Source organism: Lactuca virosa, chromosome 4 (assembly GCF_052849685.1).
Source record: "Lactuca virosa cultivar CGN04683 chromosome 4, Lactuca_virosa_CGN04683_v6, whole genome shotgun sequence".
Classification (NCBI taxonomy): domain Eukaryota; kingdom Viridiplantae; phylum Streptophyta; class Magnoliopsida; order Asterales; family Asteraceae; genus Lactuca; species Lactuca virosa.
The window spans coordinates 377120381-377131837 of NC_136429.1; positions in this window are offsets into that span (position 1 = coordinate 377120381).

An 11457-nucleotide genomic window follows, 5' to 3' on the forward strand; every position below is an offset into this window, starting at 1 on the left:
ACCCATACCTGGTACCCTTATGATGACTTAATGTATACTGAACCTATATATCTAGAATCGAATAGATAATAGACTGGGTGAATCTGTTCCAAGCCCACAACCAAACAAGGAACAGGAAATGAAGCGGAGATCACACCTCCTATTACCTGTCGGATCCTATTGATATATATGTATCCTTTGATGTGTACATTAAGGAATCAAAAGGTTAGCATTATGATCCTTTCTACTAAACGTAGCCTTCTACCAAGGCATCAAATGTTATGTATTTTTGTTTCTTGTATGAGCGTGCATTTTCCCGAGTGAGACTATCATCAACTAAATATAGTTTATACATTAATGAATATGTGAGAAGATCACAAAGTAAACGTAATAGGGAAAATAATGTTTTACCTCAGCGGTGACACTGCTGGCTATAAAGTAATAAAATACAGACTCCAGGTAGTATTAAATGTACAATACACCTCGGGGAGTCTTTTTGCCTTTAATTCTTAGTCGGTTAATTAAAGGTTTTAATGTGAACTCGTATGTAACCATGCTGATCGACGGACGAATAAATGATGACCCTCCGGTGTCATATGTAGTGAGGTGACATTTGTCACCCCTTGGCCTTATCGGCTGGGACTGTAGCTAGCAGTCGGGGTGTGGGAGTGTCTGTCCCGTATAGATCTATACATAAGATGCCCGCTCTCCCTCCAGGAGACTCTGGTTACAATATGATACAACACTGTATTGTTGTATCCTTAAATAGTATGTCACATTAATTTATCGTATAACAGTGTTTGTATAGTAAGTCATAGTGTAGTAATGTTCTTTCTATACTAGTGTATAGTATACTCTCTTGTATAGTGTATAGTGTTTCTCATAATAGTGTGTTCTGACTCATGTATGAACTGACTCTTTGTATGCTTCATTGTACTAGAAGTAATGAGTAGTGTCTTCCTAAACTATACCTATTATAGTTTACTAGTAATGTACTTGAACTGTTGTTAAAAAGACTCATTTTACTACTAAGTCATGCTGATACTTTAAAAACGGAGTTTTGTTAAACTATAAAGTACATAACTTGAAAAGAGTCTTTGAAATGTTTTGACAACTTATAAATGTTTTGACAACTTGTATTCCCCCCCTTAAAACATTTAAAACAGTTAAAAGATTCATTACGGGGTATGAACTCACCTGATGTGGGTGACTCAACGAATACGCGTGTAAGGATGAGAAGTTCCACGAATGAAGTCCCGAGACACAACAAGTCCTAAATGACATATATTGGCATGAATATAGTGTTTATAAGCAACTATATGAAAGGAAACACCTTCCGGGACTAGGAAACACTTTGAACAAGTGTTGGAATCACATGTGATTCGTCAAAGGAAAGTGGAATGGCACTACCATGAGTTTACGACCATGAGTTTACGGCCAAGGGAGTTTACGGCCGTAAAATCATGGTCAAACATGCATAATAGGGTGTTTGAAGGCTAGGGAAGCTTGAGGGACCTTTGCTCTACACAAGGATGAGAAAGACCAACTCAATGGAGAGTGTTGAGGTGTTTACGGCCAAGGGAGTTTACTCCTGGCCGTAAACTCTCTAAATGACGAGTTTGGTGATGATTCAAGGTCTTACAAAGCACAAGGGAGTGTTATAGCCTTAAATCCAAGCCTTAGGAAGAGTTTATGGCCAATATGGCATACTTATAGGGGTTTACGGCCATGGGAGATGGATTGGCTGTAAACTCCTTTTGGTCTTGCATTCTTGATGTTTTCAAGGCTCTAAGCATGAGTCTTAACTAGATATCAAGTATAGGGAAGAGTACTTACGATCTAGAGGCTTGAAATGGTGATTAAGGTCCAAGAACACTAGTGTGTGTTCTTGGTGTTCTTGGTGGTTCTTGAAGATCTAAGAAAAGATGATTTCCATAGATGAAATCATTAGATGATACTAGATTAAGAGATGTATCAACAAATCAAGGAAGAACACTTACAACTTTTGAAGATCTAGGATGAAAGTCAGGATGATAGTTGAGAGAGAAATGGAGTGTTCTTGAGGTTGGAATGTAAGAAATGGCTAGAAATGATCAAGGGCCATATATATGGACTTGAGTTTACGGCCACATGAGTTTACGGCCGTAAAATCATTGGCATTGTGGCCCTGAACTCCTTATGATGAGGTTAAGGCTGGATTTGTTGTACAGTGTCTCTAGCAGGTACATTCTAACACTCATTCCTTAAGTGTATTAGGCTTAAAACTCCTTAGAATGACCTTTAACCAGGCTAGAAGTCATTACTAATGAGTCTGACACTCAGTTGAGTTGACTGACTGAGCTTTCAAAGCAAAATTTTTTCGGGTTGTCACATTATCCCCCCGTTAGATGGAATTTCGTCCCGAAATTAGCTTTCTTAGCAGTGCTACTGGGGTTGCGCTCCTCTGATTTGCAGAATACCTACTCGTAGACCTGACAACTTTGCCCTGGTGTTCATGATAGGATTCGTACTTGGTCCATCTATCATTACCTCGTGTATACAAGTCGTACATGATTAGGATTAGTAAGACGGTCGGATGTGCGACTCTGCCCCAGGTCCACAACCAAACAAGGAACAAGAGATAGGGCGGAAACACACATACTAAATCTGCGTAATCATAATCATATACTACCCTCGTGTATACACTGAATAGTGATAGGTGGGCTGTATTCGTCCATAGCCTCTGTGCTCGAACTTGGTCTGGTGGACGAGTGGTATTTCGTGACGGTCTGCGGACATCCGACGATAAGGCTTCGGAGGACAAAGTACTCTTCGCACGAGTACTTCGAGGTTTAGAATACGAAAGATAAAACTGAGGTTTAGGTCGGACTGTCGATACGAATGACGAAAGTTTCCAGAACTTGACGATCGAGGAGATAGAAACATATGAACTTAGTATGGTGAGGACCACGCCAACTCATGACGAATGATGGTAACGGACTCTTTCCTGAACAAAGTTTGGCCGATTGGAAAGAAATGTCTGTTATACGATAATGTATCCCTAGCATGTTCGATAATGTACTCCTAGTGTGTTCGACAATGTACTCTTAGTGTGTTCGACAATGTACTCTTAGTGTGCTTGACAATGTACTCTTAGTGTGCTCGACAATGTACTCTTAGTGTGTTCGACAATGTACTCTTAGTGTGTTCGACAATGTACTCTTAGTGTGCTCGACAATGTACTCTTAGTGTGTTCGACAATGTACTCTTAGTGTGCTCGACAATGTACTCTTAGTGAATGTTCTTGTGCTTTCTGTTTTCCCCTTGATGTTGACACTTCTACGTATTGTACCGCGATGAGCGAGTACATACAAATGAAAGTGTTTTGATAACTGGTGATGATACTTTATATCATGATCCTCCTCGGTACCACTACGATCGCCTGTCATATACAAGTTATGAATATTTAAGATGAATAAGACGGTCGACCGAGTAACTCTGCCTCAAATCCACAACCAAACAAGGAACAGGAATTAAGGCGGAATTACTCACTCTAAGTCTGCAACATCTTAGTTATGCACAACCCTGATGTATATGTTCAGCCATCATAGCTTCTCTAAACGGATCCTTTAGTTCTCTTGAATACTGTGACTTGTTCCTATGAGTGAGTTATTATAATTACTTTTAAGTGTTATCCCCAAGTTTTAATCTTATATAAATATAAATTAATTTTCAAAGCAATTTCTACATCGAAACGTACCGCTGCTCGATGGCGATTCCGAGGTCGATTCTCCTGCGGTGATCATCAGAATTCTTCCATCCGTGCCTGAGTTCTTTGTTATCGGGCAGTCCCTCTGGTAGTGTCCAGTCTCACCACAGCCATAGCAGGCTTGGTTTTCTTCAACTCCGGGGACTTGGGAGATCGGTTGAGCCGGTGCCCTGCAGAAACGGACTGTGTGTCCTTTTCTGTGGCAGTTCAGACACTGCATTTTCCGGCATACTCCGGTGTGGTGATAGTTGCATTTCCCACACTTCGGAAGGGTTCCAGCATATCGAATGACAGGTGCTGGAGTAGCAGGTGTTGTGGCGGCGTACATAGTACTCGTTCGTTCCCCCTGCGGGGTGTCCTATGTTGTTCGCTTCTTCTTCCTCTTATTCCCCGACTTCTGTCCATAGTCCTCTTCCCTCGATGGCTCGGGAACCGGGACTTCTACGCCATGGTGGACTTCATGGTCGATGAGTCGCTGGGCCAGGCGTTTGGCACTATCGAATGTGGCTGGGTTAGAAGACAACACATCTCCTTGAGTCGGGGCAGTCAGACCCCAGATGTACCTTTCTATCTTCTTGCTCTCCGGGGTAACCATCCCGGGGCACAGTGCCGCCAGGTCGCTAAACCTGTCAGTGTAGGCCACTATGTCTGAGCCAACCATCTTGAGCTCCCATAGCTCTTGTTCCAGCTTTTATACTTCGCCCATTGGGCAGTATTCTCCCATCATCATTTCCTTCAAGTTTTCCCAGCCCATAGAATTTGCCACTGTTAGAGTCAGTGACTTAACATGGCCATTCCACCATGTTAGGGCTCTTCCAGAGAAGGTGCATGCAGCAAACTTGACTTTGCTCCCTTCTGGGCATGAACAGATTTCAAAGACCGAATCTTTTTTCTCGAACCATCGCATCAGAGCGATGACTCCACCATTTCCGTCGAAGGAATTGGGTTTGCAGTTCATGAAGTCTTTATACGTAAATTCCTGTGGGTATTCGTGGGTATCTCTGTGGTTGTTTAGATGAGCACCGCTGCCAGATCCACTGATACCACTTGCACGAATTTGGGTTAAGGCGGCTGTCGTTGCTGCTGTTACCGCTGCCTGAAAAGCAGCTAGGTCGAACTGTGGCGGGGGTACTGGCGGTTGAGTTGGAGTTATCGGAGTAGTGCGTCTATTTGATCTGCGAGGAGGCATCTTTGCTAAAAGAATACAAAGATGAGACGGAATAAGTCTAAAGCAATGGATACAAGCCAAAAGCTGAAAAGACAAGGTTATCCTAGTTCCGAGTGCATCGGGTCCTGACTTCCACAGGGTTCTAGAAATAATTCATAAAAGAGTCTATACCTAATAAACTCTATGAATTTGAAATGGCTTATCCTCGAATGAATATCTGTTGCCTGAATAACTGTTACCAGCTGCATGTAAGAAAATAATCCTAACACATAATGTGAGCTGTGTTTCCACTCGCTCATTAAGTTTAAACAAGATTATTATTTATTAGTGTGACGCATAAGACGTTTTGGTTACTTCGGTTGATACTTCTTTGAAAGTTCCTCATGATCTTGCTCTCGTTTCCTCCTGACTCTTCTGTTGTCTACTATGAGGAAGTGGTTACATCTATCTGGGCTTGTCGTGCGAGAATGGAAGTGACTAAAGAATCTATGAGATTTAAGTGAAACATTATGGGGTGATCCTTACAGAGTCCTCCTATAATTGCACAATGTATACAAGTTGTATATAAGATTAAATAGACCTTCGAATAAGTGATCCTACTCCAAAACCATAACCAAACAAGGAACAGGTAGTGAAGCGTAGATCACAAATTCTAAGTCTATAAAATCTCAATTATATATAACCTTGGGAGTATACATTGCAAGATTATAGACCTTATCCGTAAGGGTCTTTTAAGTTATCACATAAGTTATTTGTATAGTGCCTAAAATACTCCTATAGTATTTTAATATAATCTACTTGGTATGTTTTAAACTTGTTATCGCGTTATAGTATCATAGAATACTCCTATAGTATTCTAACTTTCATGTTCTGATCTAGAGATCCCCTGTATAGAGTTAGGTAAGTTTTAACACCGTTGCAACACCACATCACTCCCAAGCACATGTCGGTCGCATCTCAAATGAATATAGTTGATCAGGCTATATTGATACCAGATACGATTACATAACTGCCTAGGTTTGACCGCAATATTCAACCTTTAAATACTTCTGTTCTGTTCTTCTTCTGATACTCGTTCTAGTATGTATACATGTATAAGCAAGTAGATATATTTTTATAACTTATTGTTATACTCTTAAAATATATCATTATCCAGAGCACTTAAGCCCCATTGTATTTATAGTTGTATATCTTTTATCGGTTGATATACTTAGTTCACTATAAACAATGCTCTGATACCAATCTGTCACACCCCAAAACCGAAACGGCGGAAACGTTCTGGGGTGGAGGACGTCATGTTTAGTATCACAAGACATGCATAATAGTAATCAAAGTAATGAAAAACCATTTCATTAGAAAGAAAGTGTTTACAAAGTGTGTGTTCACAAAACATAGAATACATAAGCAAATAACAAACAAGACTTGAAGCTATACTGCTCCATCTTCTGAATCCCAGTGCGCGAACCTGTCTACTGGTCTCCTGAGAATACAAGTTATTTTGAAAGCGTAGATCAACATTTAAGCTGGTGAGTTCATAAGATTTTAGTGATGTAAGTAAGTTGTAGAAAGTTGTTGTAAAATGTTGTTGAAAATGTAGTTGAAAGATGTAGTAAATTGTAAGTTCTGTTTAGAAAAATTTCGCCTGTTCCTCTTAGAAAATCCTATATTTCCTACTTTGATGAAAGATACGTAAAAATGATTCTACAATCCTTTCTATGAGTACTAAATGGATACAAGTGATATAAAACTCAGAGTAAACAAACAATCGACTGTGCGCATCTGCCCTAAGCCCACAACCAAACAAGGAACAGGAAGTAAGGCGGATAGCACCCATCCCATTGTTTGTTAGATCGTTGTTGTATATAACCCTGGCGTATACACTTGTTACTCATGGAGTTAATTGTAATCGTTCCTTTATATTTAATGAAAAGATTCTTTTAAGAAAACCCTTATTCCTTATAATCAAATGGTGACCACAGAAGTTACTTCTATAATCACTTAGTTTATACTGGCTATATATGATCTAATATCGAATAGATAGTTAATTGGGTGAATCTGCCCTAAGCCCACAACCAAACAAGGAACAGGAAGTAAGGCGGAAAGCACACATCCAACTACCTATTGGGTATTAATGATATATAATCATGATGTATAAACTAGGATATTATAGAGTTAATCACCTAAGGCCCTTTAAGTTTAAACTGGTTTAATAAAATGGATTAAACCCTTAACTGGTAAGTTTCTAGTCTTGTATACCAAAAGTTATGATTTGGAATGTATGTTTTGTACTAGAAAACTGTGCATTGACTCTGTGTCCTATGACTTGACCCATACCTGGTACCCTTATGATGACTTAATGTATACTGAACCTATATATCTAGAATCGAATAGATAATAGACTGGGTGAATCTGTTCCAAGCCCACAACCAAACAAGGAACAGGAAATGAAGCGGAGATCACACCTCCTATTACCTGTCGGATCCTATTGATATATATGTATCCTTTGATGTGTACATTAAGGAATCATAAGGTTAGCATTATGATCCTTTCTACTAAACGTAGCCTTCTACCAAGGCATCAAATGTTATGTATTTTTGTTTCTTGTATGAGCGTGCATTTTCCCGAGTGAGACTATCATCAACTAAATATAGTTTATACATTAATGAATATGTGAGAAGATCACAAAGTAAACGTAATAGGGAAAATAATGTTTTACCTCAGCAGTGACACTGCTGGCTATAAAGTAATAAAATACAGACTCCAGGTAGTATTAAATGTACAATACACCTCGGGGAGTCTTTTTGCCTTTAATTCTTAGTCGGTTAATTAAAGGTTTTAATGTGAACTCGTATGTAACCATGCTGATCGACGGACGAATAAATGATGACCCTCCGGTGTCATATGTAGTGAGGTGACATTTGTCACCCCTTGGCCTTATCGGCTGGGACTGTAGCTAGCAGTCGGGGTGTGGGAGTGTCTGTCCCGTATAGATCTATACATAAGATGCCCGCTCTCCCTCCAGGAGACTCTGGTTACAATATGATACAACACTGTATTGTTGTATCCTTAAATAGTATGTCACATTAATTTATCGTATAACAGTGTTTGTATAGTAAGTCATAGTGTAGTAATGTTCTTTCTATACTAGTGTATAGTATACTCTCTTGTATAGTGTATAGTGTTTCTCATAATAGTGTGTTCTGACTCATGTATGAACTGACTCTTTGTATGCTTCATTGTACTAGAAGTAATGAGTAGTGTCTTCCTAAACTATACCCATTATAGTTTACTAGTAATGTACTTGAACTGTTGTTAAAAAGACTCATTTTACTACTAAGTCATGCTGGTACTTTAAAAACGGAGTTTTGTTAAACTATAAAGTACATAACTTGAAAAGAGTCTTTGAAATGTTTTGACAACTTATAAATGTTTTGACAACTTGTATTCCCCCCCTTAAAACATTTAAAACAGTTAAAAGATTCATTACGGGGTATGAACTCACCTGATGTGGGTGACTCAACGAATACGCGTGTAAGGATGAGAAGTTCCACGAATGAAGTCCCGAGACACAACAAGTCCTAAATGACATATATTGGCATGAATATAGTGTTTATAAGCAACTATATGAAAGGAAACACCTTCCGGGACTAGGAAACACTTTGAACAAGTGTTGGAATCACATGTGATTCGTCAAAGGAAAGTGGAATGGCACTACCATGAGTTTACGACCATGGGTTTACGGCCAAGGGAGTTTACGGCCGTAAACTCATGGTCAAACATGCATAATAGGGTGTTTGAAGGCTAGGGAAGCTTGAGGGACCTTTGCTCTACACAAGGATGAGAAAGACCAACTCAATGGAGAGTGTTGAGGTGTTTACGGCCAAGGGAGTTTACTCCTGGCCGTAAACTCTCTAAATGACGAGTTTGGTGATGATTCAAGGTCTTACAAAGCACAAGGGAGTGTTATAGCCTTAAATCCAAGCCTTAGGAAGAGTTTATGGCCAATATGGCATACTTATAGGGGTTTACGGCCATGGGAGATGGATTGGCTGTAAACTCCTTTTGGTCTTGCATTCTTGATGTTTTCAAGGCTCTAAGCATGAGTCTTAACTAGATATCAAGTATAGGGAAGAGTACTTACGATCTAGAGGCTTGAAATGGTGATTAAGGTCCAAGAACACTAGTGTGTGTTCTTGGTGTTCTTGGTGGTTCTTGAAGATCTAAGAAAAGATGATTTCCATAGATGAAATCATTAGATGATACTAGATTAAGAGATGTATCAACATATCAAGGAAGAACACTTACAACTTTTGAAGATCTAGGATGAAAGTCAGGATGATAGTTGAGAGAGAAATGGAGTGTTCTTGAGGTTGGAATGTAAGAAATGGCTAGAAATGATCAAGGGCCATATATATGGACTTGAGTTTACGGCCACATGAGTTTACGGCCGTAAAATCATTGGCATTGTGGCCCTGAACTCCTTATGATGAGGTTAAGGCTGGATTTGTTGTACAGTGTCTCTAGCAGGTACATTCTAACACTCATTCCTTAAGTGTATTAGGCTTAAAACTCCTTAGAATGACCTTTAACCAGGCTAGAAGTCATTACTAATGAGTCTGACACTCAGTTGAGTTGACTGACTGAGCTTTCAAAGCAAAATTTTTTCGGGTTGTCACATCATCCCCCCGTTAGATGGAATTTCGTCCCGAAATTAGCTTTCTTAGCAGTGCTACTGGGGTTGCGCTCCTCTGATTTGCAGAATACCTACTCGTAGACCTGACAACTTTGCCCTGGTGTTCATGATAGGATTCGTACTTGGTCCATCTATCATTACCTCGTGTATACAAGTCGTACATGATTAGGATTAGTAAGACGGTCGGATGTGCGACTCTGCCCCAGGTCCACAACCAAACAAGGAACAGGAGATAGGGCGGAAACACACATACTAAATCTGCGTAATCATAATCATATACTACCCTCGCGTATACACTGAATAGTGATAGGTGGGCTGTATTCGTCCATAGCCTCTGTGCTCGAACTTGGTCTGGTGGACGAGTGGTATTTCGTGACGGTCTGCGGACATCCGACGATAAGGCTTCGGAGGACAAAGTACTCTTCGCACGAGTACTTCGGGGTTTAGAATACGAAAGATAAAACTGAGGTTTAGGTCGGACTGTCGATACGAATGACGAAAGTTTCCAGAACTTGACGATCGAGGCGATAGAAACATATGAACTTAGTATGGTGAGGACCATGCCAACTCATGACGAATGATGGTAACAGACTCTTTACTGAACAAAGTTTGGCCGATTGGAAAGAAATGTCTGTTATACGATAATGTATCCCTAACATGTTCGATAATGTACTCCTAGTGTGTTCGACAATGTACTCTTAGTGTGTTCGACAATGTACTCTTAGTGTGCTTGACAATGTACTCTTAGTGTGCTCGACAATGTACTCTTAGTGTGTTCGACAATGTACTCTTAGTGTGTTCGACAATGTACTCTTAGTGTGCTCGACAATGTACTCTTAGTGTGTTCGACAATGTACTCTTAGTGTGCTCGACAATGTACTCTTAGTGAATGTTCTTGTGCTTTCTGTTTTCCCCTTGATGTTGACACTTCTACGTATTGTACCGCGATGAGCGAGTACATACAAATGAAAGTGTTTTGATAACTGGTGATGATACTTTATATCATGATCCTCCTCGGTACCACTACGATCGCCTGTCATATACAAGTTATGAATATTTAAGATGAATAAGACGGTCGACCGAGTAACTCTGCCTCAAATCCACAACCAAACAAGGAACAGGAATTAAGGCGGGATTACTCACTCTAAGTCTGCTCAGGCGATGAGTGGGCCAGTGCTCGGAGGCAGTTCTGGTCAGATTAGCCGTCGTGTGGTGCAACGTCATGGGCTTATGCGTCTACTATCTTCTACGTCGCCACACCCCAGAGATGTGTTGGTGATACCCGATGACGACGTTCAGTAGTCTGAGGGTATCGAGGGGGCGTCTCAACAACCCATTGTTCCTGTTCAAATTGCTTTGAGTTCTGGTGTTAGTCCTCAGTCTTCAGGGGATAACGCTGAGCGGTTATTCCGCGAGTTCGCCGCTACAAAGGTGTCTCATGGTGCACCTGCCTTTGTTCCGGAATGGAATCTTCGCCCTGATTCGAGTCTGTCCATCCGTTCTGCTGCCTTGGAGTTTACTCATCATGCCCTTCATCCTATTACTGTCGAGGATATGGAATCTATGAGCAACGCCGCCCTTGCACATAACCTTGCTTATGCTGCCACGCAAGCTATGACTTACTTGGCTGCCAGATCTCGGCATGTGCAACAGTTTGGCGACTTGGAGCATGCACACTCTGTTCTGGCAGCGAGTGAGGCGAGTTTGAAGGGCAAGGTGGTGGACCTTGGTGCTACCGTTCATCGATTGGATCAGCAAAATAAATCATTGGTGTCGGAGAAACTGGTGTTGGAGGATGTTCGAAGTGCTTTAGAGGCTCAAGTGGAATCTTTGACACAAACAAATGAGGGTCTAATGATACAGAAAGAG